This window comes from Zalophus californianus, chromosome 6 (genome assembly GCF_009762305.2).
Source record: "Zalophus californianus isolate mZalCal1 chromosome 6, mZalCal1.pri.v2, whole genome shotgun sequence".
NCBI classification, from domain to species: domain Eukaryota; kingdom Metazoa; phylum Chordata; class Mammalia; order Carnivora; family Otariidae; genus Zalophus; species Zalophus californianus.
This window is the reverse complement of record NC_045600.1, coordinates 129,551,866-129,565,373: the sequence shown is the minus strand read 5'-3', so window position 1 is coordinate 129,565,373 and position 13,508 is coordinate 129,551,866. Positions and strand designations below refer to the sequence as shown.

The following is a 13,508-nucleotide window of genomic DNA, read 5'->3' as shown; positions in this document are numbered from 1 at the left end:
GAGAGGAGCTGTGAGATGTGCAGTTGGGTGATTAGGAGGAGGGCCAGCCCCTGCCCTAGCAGGATCGGAGGCTGATACCCTGTGACCAGGAAAGCGTGAAGGGACCTTGGGCCATAGCTCTGCCTGCCATCTCAACAGGCATCAGTTGGAAGAACACATGCCCCACCCACCCTTGGCACAAAATTTATTATCAATAAAATTTTTTTAAAAACTAAGGCACCAATCTCTTTTCACTATAGAAAAGAGAAAGATCCTTTGCCATTGGTAGTGAAGTATAATGATGAAGAGTAAAGCTTTGAGGCTAGAGAGGCCTGGAATGGGGTCAGCCCAATTGTGTGACCTTTTAACCTCTGGGAACCTTTGTTCCTTGTTTATGAATTGCATACAATTCAGAGCATTGTTGTGACAATAAAGCAACATGGTACGTGGAAAGCCTTTAGCACATACTAAATGCTCAACAGAAAATGCCCCATAAACAGTAGCTGATAATGCTGCTATCATTAGCAATGACAGAAGTATGAGCTCATTAAAAGCAGAACTGGTGCTGACTTTATAGAATGAGAACCGTAGCTAAAAAGAATATAAACAACACGCATTTCGTTGACAATATTGTTTCGTGTCCAGTGCATTTGGGTGAAACAACAGAGTCTGCAGTTGTGAGAAAATACGTTTTATGTCCCGCAGACCTCAGGGGGAAGCTCAGCCATTCCACCAACCACTGGGAAGTCTCAGCAAATCTGTGGGAAGCAGGCTCAGCGACACACAAAACCTTCTGATCCCCTCGAATCTCTTTGGCTCATATCCAACTTAGCATGGATATGAGGTGGCCCTCACCCCCACCCATCCCCATCGCAGGAAGAGAAGACCCTTTTGGAGGACTAAATGAGAGAAAGGAAATGAGGTCATCTGGTGAGTTGAAAAAAACACAAAATAAATGACAACTCTTAATTTTATGACAAGCAAAATCTTGCGTTTTGAAGTTTGGTGAAATGTCAATGCATGCCCCTTAAAATGTGTACTCACCCAAATATTTCCAAATCCAAGGAAAACGTTAAGAAAAAAAAAGGCAATCACCTAAATGTTTTGATTTCTTTATTCCAAAGTCTGAATTGTTTCCTCGCACTTCCACTTTGAAATGAGTAACTGGGATGTGGCATCAATGGGCTGGATAAGGACAAAAAACAGTTTAATCATCTCCAAAGACTGCCATAATTATACATGAAAAAAAACCAGAGGCATCATCTTGATAATACAGTGATCTCTGCATTTTTATATGACTCATTTATAATTATTATCATGCCAGAATATTATATTTTATCAATAATAGTATTACTATAACCAGAAATTGGAAGGGTAAACACACACACACACACACACACACACACACACACAGAGGCTGTAAACAGCTTTATTGCCTGATTCTTTTGGCTGCCACCACAATATTAACGACTTTCTTAGACATCATGCTTTTCTCCAGAAAACGTTCTTAGGCATTTGACAGATGCTAACGCTTGTTTGCTAACAAGGGCAGATAATAAAATGAAAGAATAAGCAGCCAATTAATTTAACAGAAAAACCCAGAAATATTAATTCTTAGAATGTGTTGGGAGCTGCAGAATCTCTAGATGCACTTCTAGCTGAGTTAGTTTCTCCTAATGCAATCGTTTCTAGTTGGCTAGAATTCCATATGTCAATATTAAATGGCACACCGCCTTCTGGGACTGAAGTAATTGGAAATCTTTAGACAGGGAGCTCACTTATGCAGGGAGCCACCCTATCTGCAAACTCTGGGTAGGCTATTCCTCCTCCCTCCCCATCTGGCCCCTTGTGGCCACAGGGAGGATTTAAGAGAAGGAGAAAAGTAAAAAAGCCGAAACCTGATCCCTCCTTCCAGTTATGCTCCCTTCTTTCCCCTCCCTCCCCCACACCCTCAACTCGGAGTGGGTAGAGAAACAGCCCAAGGTCAATGAAGGATAATTCCAGACTCACCCCTGCGGAGGGACCCCCCTGCGTGGTGTCCTGACTCAGGTGCATTGAAGTCCCTCTCGGGAGGGGGCGGGGCACGCCCAGCCCTGCCATATATATCACCACATCTTTGTTTTCCTTCCACTTTGATGGAGTCTTCTGCCCTCAACTTTATGCCAATGTCTCGTAAAGTTTAATTTACAACCGAAGAAAATGAAAATCAATCACCGAATGTGAAACCTCACTTGACTAAACTATTCTAGTCTATTTAACGTAATGAGCAACATATTTCCATGAGAAAAACCAGACAATATATTAAAATGACCTTGGAGATTTAAAGGGCATTAAAAATATAAAGGCTGCACTGGACTTTTTTTTTTTCCTTTTAACTTCCCAACTGGAATTTGTTTTTAACTGGAAAGGGAAGAAAATTTTGTATATTTTTTATAACGTGCAGGATCTCAAAATTTATGAAAACGTTAAAGATCTACCAACAGTCTGGCCTATATCTGGTAAGTGAATATAAACCAAGGAGAGTGCATACACTGGTTCCACCATCTTCAGACTCAGGCTGGTCATGGCCCCTCTCAGGGTCCGTATTTCAAAAACAAGCAGAGGGTCTTCGTGTCAGAGAATGGCACTCCTGCTCTGGAGTGGACATAACTGCTGTGGTGACCAATATCTACTCCAAAAGTCACTCGCGGTGCAACTCTGGACAAGACCCTAACCTTTCTGAGCCATTACTTCCTCATCTATAAAATGGGGGAAATAGGGGCGCCTGGGTGGCTCAGCTGGTTAAGCGACTGACTCTTGATCTTCGCTCAGGTCTCCATCTCAGGGTCATGAGTTCAAGCCCCGCGTTGGGCTCCATGCTGGGTGTGGAGCCTACTTAATAAAAAGGGGGGCGGGGGGCAGGGAATAGTCCCTACACCATGGTGCTGTGAGGAAGATTAAACAAAACGCCACAATGTAAAGCATGCAGAGCAGTTCCTGGTATCCTACAGACACTCCATATCATGTTATAAGTAGGAGTGGTCAGAGCAGACCATGGTCTCAATCTTAATTCTGACGTCCATTGTAGGTTCTTCTTAGTTGGCTAGATTCCTGTTTGTGACAATGTGGGAGATATTCTCTGTCTTACAAGATTGCTGTGACAACCACTAAGAGCACTTTATAATCCAGAGATTATTCTACTTTAGCTATCAACATTCATTAAATCCCAGAAGGCAAAGAAACAGCCCAGAGAGGAAAAGTATAGCCCAGTCCACGAAAATCCAGTTGCCAAAAAATGACGTATCTTAAAAACACAAACTGGGAGTAGAAGAGAGTTATTGTTCTGACTAATTAATAAGGTGGACCTATTTCCTCCATGTGTGGCTATACCATCATTTGGAAATGGATAATCCATTCAGAGCCAAATACTTTTATACAGGGCCAAATACTTTTTTTTTAATTATCAAAGAAAACTGTATTTTTTTAAAGGTCACTTTCTGTCAACCCGCCGCTAAAGAATAAACTTGGAGGCCAATTCAAAGTTAATTATTCTTGGGTAACCAGCATCCCTCCCTTGATTAGACAGTTGATAGAGAAATGAGTGTCTGAGTGGGTTCTGCTCAGGAAGAAACGGTCACTTAGCCCTGGACCTGATTTTAATACTTAGCACTGGGCCTGGTTTTAAGCATGTCTCCCTTTTTATCAGTCCCTTTGTTAAGACCACATTTTACCTCATTGCAGCAACATTCAAACTTGTCTACACAACAGGAATTTGGTGGTTTCCACTCTCTTATTGCTCTGGTGAAAATTCACTTTCAAATCTATGTACTTTTTTCCCCTTCTTATGTAATTGGGAAGAAACAGCTCTTCTTCCCTTAGAAGAAGGCGGAAAAAATCTCTTTGATGTCCAAACTTTCATTTGTGATTCAGAAACCTCCTTGGCCCCAAGAGTAATTTTAAATTCAAAGAGAAACTTTCTTGATAGGGTTTTGCCTGCTTTTGTGTGTGTGTTGGGGAGAGGGAGAAGCTTTTTTTAATAATGATCAAACACAGATATAAAACACTATAATTAGCTAATTCAACGCCGTGCCATCCAAGTGATGGGCTCGCTTTGAATGTTCAACCTTCATAAGGCCATGTCTTCACGGTTTCATAAAATTACCCATTCTCCCTCAAATATGCTGCCTTTGGTAACGATTTCTGCATGATCAGGGAAATTAGTCGTGCCATTACTATGGTTATTAACAGCACAGCATGCTAATTGGCATTTGCAATCCAGAAAAATGTGTAGCCCACTTTCTGCAGGCACAGAGGGGTAAAAAAGCCACTTCCTGAGACAACCAGTCGGAAGTGTGGGCAGGCAGTGGAGGGGGGGGACTAGAGACAGGACTTCTCCACAGCGCATGTGCAGTTCACTTGCCCCGGGAAGCGGTGTATTTCTGGGTCTGTACAAAAGCTCTCCCAGGGCCAGTGCCCTGGCAGAGCTCCAAGAGCAAGGCCCCCAGGCAGAGGATTTTGCAGAAAGTGCACAGTGGAGGAAAAAGCAAGATGCGGGATGTTTCCGGAGTGTATCAGCACACCAGCTCTGGAGACAATCGGTGCATAGCTGCAGGTAAAGAGACTAAGGATTCCCCCCTGCTGGGCTCTGAAAGCACCAAGAAAGCAGAGCTCATTCAAACTCACAGTTGCCCCAGAGGTGACAACCTAAAGAGACTCAGCGGACCTATCTAACAGACTGATGAAAGCTGGAGTTCCCCAGGGGACCGGACAGACCTGGAGCCCCCCAGGGGACTGGAACTCAGGAGGGATCTGCGGTTGGTGACAGAACCAGCCCACACAGCATTCGTACTGAGGGCTCTAACACTGGTCAGCTCCGCGTTTGTGGAGCGGGACTTTGCCTATTTTGGGGAGCAAATAATCAGAAAGCCCCCAGATGCGTCATGCATCATCAGAAATAAGCATTTGGACAACTGAGTCAGTATTGTAATGTCCCCAAAGCAGAACACTTTTTAGAAGGGGTTCCAAATTAAGACCTTTGGGGCTATTTCCGAAGTTTTGCAGGCATTCCCCTTGAAAGCTTCCTTCATGCTGCCACTGGGGGTGACAGTTGTGTCACTCGGGCCACCTGCACTCTCAGCTGAGAGACAGAATTTATGGAATACGACCTTTCTCGTAAGCTCCTCAGGAAAACATCTGTGTCAGGGATCTAAGCCCTTGGCAGCACACACCGGCACAGCCCCAGCCCCACTCCACGACGGTTCTATGACCGACGGTCCCCTCCTGCACCCTCACCCGTGTCGCAAAGACAAAGACACAGGCTGATGTCAGTACGGTTAGGAGGAGCCAAAGGAGGTTTCAACAGGAACCCAATGTGTGCCCATGAAGGGACCTCCATCAGCCCAGAAGACAGTGATGTGTCACCAGGCTCGAAACCCTCATCAACCTGGAATGAGCCAGAGGCGACACAAAGTAAAACAGAGCAGAGCTGGGAGGGAGGGTAAATAAAGCAGGGGATAGAATCCAAATCCCCAAATAGGTGTCCATGTAGACTGTCAAAATTGTTCACAATGAAGTCTGAGTAGTAAACATCGAGGTGTTCATTGGAACGTGAAAAGCTGGGCCACAGTCAGGATGTGAGGGAAGGAATGGGGTTTCCAGGAAGACATGTGAAAAGACTCAAGGTTTCCTGATATGAGGGAGATAAAAATCTAATCATGCATCTGCTGCCTACAGGGGCCTCCCACTGGCTCTAGCAGAAGGCAGAAGCCTCGTGCGGGCTCTAAGACCAGGCTGGCTCCAGTGTGTGGCCTCGTGCTCATCTCCTCCGACCTTGTTCTCGCATCCAGTCACAGCTATCCTTTCCTTCACCTCGCCTCACTCTTCCTCACCCCCGGGGCCTTTGCACATGCTGTCCTGGCTAGGAACACTCACCAGATCCTTCTTCCTCCTCCCACTTCATCAGGTCTCAGTTGGACCATTTCTTCCTCAGGGGGCTTCTACCTTCCATGGAACCGGATCCAAGCCCATGACCTATAATCCCATGACGGCCCAGATCTCTCCTTCCCTAACACCCATGACCGGGATTCCTCCCTCCATGTGGATCTTCCTCACCACACTGAGAAGTCCCTGTGGACAGGGACCTTGTTTGTCCTGCTCACCCCAGCACATCCCAGGAATCAACTAATAGTGAACAGAAATTGATGATGATGGTTAGTGTGATGTAGCTGCTACAGAAACCAACCGATGTCTTGAGAGGCATGAGAAAAGGTATATGTTCTATGACAAAGGAGGTGACAGATATGCCCTTTTTGTGCCACTCCGATCACACCCAAGGGTTCACGTTGGGTGCCGGACAAAAACGGTTAAGGTGGGGACGGAACTCAAAACCAGACCCTCCCCAGACCCTTCCAAGAACATTAAAGGCACTGAGCACACTGAGGCTGTAAACAAGACAGGAGAATTATGGATGCAAATATCTGAAGGGCTCTTCTATGACACTGGGAACTGTCTCCTCCCAGAGGGAAGTACAGGTGTGTGGTGCCAGAAAGAGGCTCCTGGGGCTGAAAGTGTTCAATCTGAGTCTTCCAGCCACTTGGCAAAACTCCCAGTGTGAGCTGGGCTATGAGACGTTTCCTCTCTCTTCCAACCTGGGGGTGGGGAGCATGCATCCCCATTCCATTGCTCAAGGAATTCCATTGCGGACCTCAAGGCTTTATCAGCTAGCTGAGAAGGTCACAACAGGTGCTCTCTGCAATGTTCTCTGAGCTTATGCATCTGTGAGGCAGTGACAGGGGGCTTATAATTATGAAGCTGAAATAGGAACTGACCACTCAAAACTATTTTCGCACTTAGAGGGCAACATTTCCTAAAACGGCCCATGGTTCCCTGATTTCCGGGACTTAATATTTCAGGAAGAAAATGATCAACTGGAATCAAATCGCTAGCCAAAACATGTATCCACCCACATTCGATGAGTCTGTTGCAAGTCATGACACGTGGGAAAACTCTTTTCGCCTCTGTTACCTTTCGGCCTGTGAAGGTTTGGACTCTCGGTAACATCCTCAGAACTCAGCAGAAACCCACGAATCCTGTCATTTTCAAATCACGGGAATGGTCCCTGCCGCTTCCCCCTCTACTTTGGCACAGAAAGCTGGGAGCACTAGAAAGCATACTTTAATTCTAGAACCACATTCCCAAAGATCCAGCATTTTCTGCTCCTGCATTCCAACCCCAGAGATTTGCTGCTCCATTTCCCTGTTTGCTTTGCCCTACAGCCCGCGTGCCAGGCCACCCTTCCTGAAAGCCACGCTATGTTCTTACTCTCTCTTCCCTCTCCCTGAAGTGTTAAAAGGGTACATGCTACTCTAAGATCCATTTCTCCCTTTTCCCGCCTCCAAGTACCTTCATCCCAGTTTGCAACAGCCCCTAATGTGCACCTCCATTCGATTTTCCTTACGCAGCGTGAAACCCTCATTCTAATTACCGCTTCAGTTTTCTTATATTTCTCCCTTGAGATGTCTCAATTAGTGTACTTTTTCATACTGCCTGTCACCTCTGAGCTGCAAGGTGGGTCTAACTCCAACCGAAACCAGGCAGAAAATAAATGAGGAGCTGTTCTGGGCGGCCGGGCCGAAGGTGGGGTTACTTTACAAACTAGCGCACCTTTAATTGATGATAAATGGACAAGAAAGTAGTCTTATTAATACAGCAGCCCTGATTCGGGTGGCATGCGGTGTCCTTTCATTACTCAAAGGTACAGGAGAGGGAGACCATGCTCAGTCCTGGGTGAGGAACTTCCATTCAGAGAAAGAGAGAGCATGAGGCTAATTAACATAGTTCTGGTCAAAGTCGGAAATTAACTCGCCTCTTTAAGACCACAGCTAAAAATGCCATTTGTCTTCCCTGTAATTACACTTATAGGTAATTATACCCTATTGCAGCATATAGCAAGTTAAATGGAGGTAGAGCTTTCTCCCCCTATCATATAACTCTCGTTATTCCAGCCCTGTCAAAAGACCAAACAAAAATAAAGGTGCCTGCCACAGTATATTTCTTCCATTAATGAGTGCTTTGTTGTCTTAAGGCTTCTCTAGAAAGCAGCAATTGTGCGGGTTTATCCCTTTGTCTCCCCCTGGGAAGCCAGGAGACTTACCTGAACCCTTCGGAATTTAGAAACACACAGAAGGTAAGTTGGACTTAAAAGCCTTTCCCACCCACTAATACCTGCTTTGGTCTATCAATGCATGTGTGAAGGACAAGGACCAGGCAGTCACCTTCCCCTTTTTCCCTCAACTGTGCAGTATTTAGATCTTGCCGCCACATCGTATCTAACTGAAACCAGCATACAACCCCTTCCTGTCACCCTAACTCCCGTCTGTTACTGTTAGCTTTCTAAGGATCTTCCAGGGGCCAAAGAAATGAAGAACGTGCACACAGAGGAGTGGCATCTAGCCCCGCTCTGGCTGGTGATATGCACCCGTCCCCTCGGATCTAAGACACCAGCACGGGGCTCATTAGTGGTGGCCTGGCTCAGCCCTCGAGGGAGCCTTGGACTTGACTGGCCGCTTCCCACTCCCCACATCCCAAGCGGCAGAGCATTCAAACTCCATGCGTCCCTAAAGAACGTGGTGGAATCCTCAACTTGTCCCACAAATTAGTCCCTCAAGACTCCACAGGGGGCACCTGGGTGGCTCAGTCTTAAGCGTCTGCCTTCGGCTCAGGTCATGATCCCGGGGTCCTGGGATCCAGCCACGCATCAGGCTCCCTGCTAAGCGGGGTGTCTGCTTCCCCCCTCCTCCCTGCTCGTGCTCTCTCTTGCTATCACTGTCCCTATCTATCTCCGTCTCTCTCTCTCAAATAAATAAATAAAACCTTTAAAAAAAAAAAAAAACAGACTCCACAGGGTACAGTTTCCAGAGGCAAATCCTCTGAAGACCCTAGGCTCCCATCTGCATCTCTCTCACTGTCTTACACTCTTGCCTTCTTGGTTTCGCAGGATCAGGATGTCTTCCTCGCGCTCACCCACACCCGATCCTACCCAGCTCTCTTTTGGCCTCCCCCAGACCTTTGCAAATTCTGTCCACAGCTAGCGAAGTTTTCGCTGAAAGATCAAATCTGACTCCTCTAAATCCCCACTTGCCTTTCACGCTGTTCCGAAGCCACAGAGCAGCCCAGAGGTGGCACAGTTCCTGCCTCTGACTTCCACCTCACTGAGCTGAGTGATTCCAATGAAGAATCCAGAATTAAAAAATAAACATCTCTGGTCACACATTTGCTGGATAATTACTTGCACAGCCCTCTCATGAAGCAATTTGGCAATACGTACCAAGAGCAATAGAAATACTGACTGAAACTTTCATGAGGAAATATTCTGAAATTCCAAAAATGTCCCAGACAGTGTAATAATATCATATAAAGCAGCAGCAATATCAACAAAAAGAGAAAATAACCTGAGTGTTCAAAATTGGAGAATGTTCAAATTAATTAAGTGGTACATCCACTTGATGGATTATTACGTGACCATTAAAAGAGATGGTTATGGAGATTCTGCAAAATCTGAGCAACTGGTTATAAAATTAGGTTAAAAAATTCCAAATAGAAATCAAGAAAAAAAAAAAAACCATGACACAGAAGTCACACCAAAATACTACAGTAAATGGGTTTAAAAGAGGGGATTAGAGTTGATCATTTTTTTCTTTCTTCAATTTTCCAAGTTGTCTAAATGCATTTATATTCCTTCTAATAGAAAATATGTATTAATCTGGGGCGCCTGGGTGGCTCAGTCGGTTAAGCGTCTGCCTTCGGCTCAGGTCATGGTCCCGGGGTCCTGGGATCCAGCCCCGCATCAGGCTCCCTGCTCAGCGGGGAGTCCGCTTCTCCCTCTCGATTTACCCCTCCCCCTGTTCATGCGTGCGCTCTTTCTTTCTCTCTCTCTCTCTCTCAAAAATAAATAAATAAAATCTTTAAAAGAAAAAAGAAAATATATATTACTCTGGTGTGGAAAAGAAAAAAAAAAAAAAAAGAAAAACCCATAACTCTTATAAATGTGACTCTTGGAGCCTGTCAAACAAATCTGAAGCAAGTGGCTTGGTGAATGGATCCGTCCCTGAACTGGGGCTGCTCCAGAAAGGCCTACTCATCCCTCAAAACCCAGATCAATCTTTATTCCTCAGGGACACTTTCCTTCCCTGTTCCTAGTCCCCATGCAGGATTCTTACTGCCCCCTCTGTAGTGTCCAATCACCTATAAAGCGATATCCATGTCTCAATCCGTGCCTCAACTGTAGCACTTCCTACAGGTATTGTGACTCTTTACTTTAGGTCTAACCTTCATAAACTATGAACTTAGTCAGGTCAGTATGTCTCTAGGGTTTCCTCAGGGCCTGAGGCACATCAGCCACAAAGCACATGCTCCGTAAATGTCCACTAAAAGTGTTGTTGACTGCATAGGGAAGTTAACTCCTTCCTGAATGCAGAGCGCTAGGGTCATTAAGACTTTCCAGGTCACACAACTAAGGCTCAGTGAAGTGGTTACCATCTGAGGTCCTACTAAGCAATAATCATTGCTCTAAAAAGATCAGCCCCTGAACGAGTTCACTATGGCCCTCCTACAGTCTTGTGAACACAGTGCAAATCTTTTCTTGGCAGATGATGCAAAGGGAAAACTTCCACCTCTGCCTGGTTGAATTTTCAGATGCAAGATTAATGAGGTCTTAAAATGTAAAAGGTTAACTGCATCGTTCCTGAAGCCATTCCACTTCGTCTAATATGCTTCCTTAGGAAGTGAGCAACATCTGGCCACCTGCAAGATGCACTGTATCTAGTGGAAAGGGCGCAGGCTTGGAAACAAGGCAGATTTATATTCAGATGTTCCACCTGTATGACTTTGGGCAAGTGACTTAACCTCTCTGAGCCTCACTTTGTCATCTTTAAAATGGGGGTGATAAACTGAGGGTTGCTGGAGTGGTGGGGGGTGGGAGGGATGGGGTGGCTGGCTGATAGACATTGGGGAGGGTATGTGCTACGGTGAGCGCTGTGAATTGTGTAAGACTGTTGAATCACAGACCTGTACCTCTGAAACAAATAATATATTATGTGTTAAAAAAAAAGAAGAAGAAGAAGAAGATAGCAGGAGGGGAAGAATGAAGGGGGGAAATCAGAGGGGGAGACGAACCAGGAGAGATGATGGACTCTGAAAAACAAACTGAGGGTTCTAGAGGGGAGGGGGGTGGGGGATGGGTTAGCCTGGTGATGGGTATTAAAGAGGGCACGTTCTGCATGGAGCACTGGGTGTTATATGCAAACAATGATGTATGGTAATCAACATAACATAATAATAAACACATGGGGGTGATAGTATCACCATCAAAGTTTCACTGTGAAGACTGAATATGGCATCTACTGACCTATAAAGAATCTTTTTTTATTTTTAAAGATTTTATTTATTTGAGAGAGAGTGAGAGAGAGCATGTGTGGAGGGAGAGGCAGACTCCTCGCTGAGCAAGGAGCCTGATGTGGGGCTCTATCCCAGGACCCCAGGATCATGACCTGAGCCGAAGGCAGATGCTTAACTGACTAAGCCACCCAGGCGCCCCACGACCTATAAAAAATCTAACATGGAGCCAGGTACATGGGTGATCAAGAGAAGTCACTTTTCTTCATTTCCCTTATTATGCTAAATATTTGTTTCCCTTTCAGTAAAGAGAAGAGAAGGACTAGAACAGAGTTTCCCAACTCCAGCATCCCTGGCCTGACCATTCATAGTTGTGGGGGACTGTCCCGGGCACGAGAGGCTATTTGGCAGCACCACTTACCTCTCCCCAGGAGATGTCAGTAGCAACCCTCCTTCCCAGTTGTGTGTGACAACCAAAGAAGGTCTCCAGACATTGCCCAGTGCCCCTTGGCATCTGAGAACCACTGGCCTGGGTTTCTATAACTCAAATGTCACTCAGGAAGAAAAATTGCCTGATTTTTTCCTGAGGACCTGTTGTGAATGGTGTTCGAGGTACATGTGATGAAGTCCAGGCCAGTTGACCTTCAGGACAAGAGAGGACACATTCCTGACGCCAAGGTAGTAGGAGACTGTTACTGTCAATAGCAACCTCATTCGCTATGGACTGAACTGTGTCCCCGCAGTACGTGTAGGCTGACACTCTAACCCCCAATGTGACTGTATTTGGAGACAGAGCGTTTAAGAGGTAATCAAGGTTACATGAGGTTATAAGGGGGGAGCCCTGATCTGATAGGATTGTTGTCCTTCTAAGAAGAGACACCAGAGGGGCACCTGGGTGGCTCAGTTGGTGAAGCGTGAAGCGTCTGGCTCTTGATTTCAGCTTAGGTCATGCTCTCAGGGTCCTGGGATGGAGCCCTATGTTGGGCTTTGTGCTCAGCTCTCTCCCTCTGCCCTCTCCCCGCCTCTCTCTCTGTCTCTCAAATAAATAAATGAATCTTTAAATACATAAATAAACAAACAAACACCAGAACACTCTCTCCCTCTCCTCTCTCTCCAAGCACACACCAAGGAAAGGCCACGTGAGAACACAGAAAGAAGGTGGCCATGCGCATACCAGGAAGGGAGCTCCCACCAGAAACCAAATTGGTTTGCATCTTGATCTTGGACTTCCCAGCCTCCAGAGCTGTGAGCAAATGAATGTCTGTTCTTCCAGCCCCCCAGTCTGTGCTATTACGTTATGGCAGCCTCAACATCATTCTTTCAAACTGGAGATTGAGTCACTGCATAGTCTGACATTCCCAGCACGCACCTCTATGGTCAACCCCTTTTAGCTGATCATCTACAAAATGCCAGGCCTCCGCACTAGGTCCTGGGGAAACGACAGCAAGTGCCCGCCCACATGGAGTGTATTCTCTTGGGGGGGGGCCACAGACAGCACCCAATGGACAGATAACCAAATGCCAGAGATGAATGACATGAAGCCGGGGGCTTTCGGTGACAACGGATGGCCCCTTCCACGGGTTGCACCTGTCTTCTCCCAGCTGTGAGGATGGCAGCCAAGGCAAGGGCACCCCCCAAGAAGGCTACATTTTGGTCCTGCCTGAAGATGACCACTACTCCCAGTCAGTAAGACCACTTAAGATACAGTAGTCAGGAGGGTCCATTAAAGAAAGGAGAAGTTTGCCTTGTCCCAGCACCTATCCTGCAACACGTTAGTGCCACTAAGCTGTCAAAATTGTTTAGAGGGATAAAACTAAAAAAAGGTACTAGAGTACATGGATGTCAGTCCTTCCTATTCATTCAATATAAACAATATTATAACTATAGCTCCACGGTTTTTAAAAAAAAAGTATTAGAGGGGCACCTGGGGGCTCAGTCGGTTAAGTGTTTGCCTTCAGCTCAGGTCGTGATCCCGGGGCCCTGGGATCAAGTCCTACATCGGGCTCCCTGCTCAGCGGGGAGCCTGCTTCTCCCTCTGCCTATGTCCCTCCCCCTGCTTGTGCGCTCTTGCATTCTCTCTTTCTCTCTCTCAAATAAATAAAATCTTTTTAAAAAAAAGTACTGGAATTAATATTTGGGCTGCTTTTGGTGGGATTATG

At 46.0% G+C, this 13,508-nt stretch overlaps 1 long non-coding RNA gene across 1 annotated transcript in view; it reads right to left on the bottom strand.

Moving 5' to 3' along the window:
* Positions 1 to 1,081: 1,081 nt before the first annotated feature.
* The window catches only part of LOC113909883, a 50,677-nt gene continuing 38,250 nt past the window's right edge, over positions 1,082 to 13,508 (bottom strand). Inside the window, exon 3 of the long non-coding RNA XR_003515847.2 lies at positions 1,082 to 1,164. This is a non-coding gene — a long non-coding RNA (uncharacterized LOC113909883). The remainder of the gene's footprint in view (positions 1,165 to 13,508) is intronic.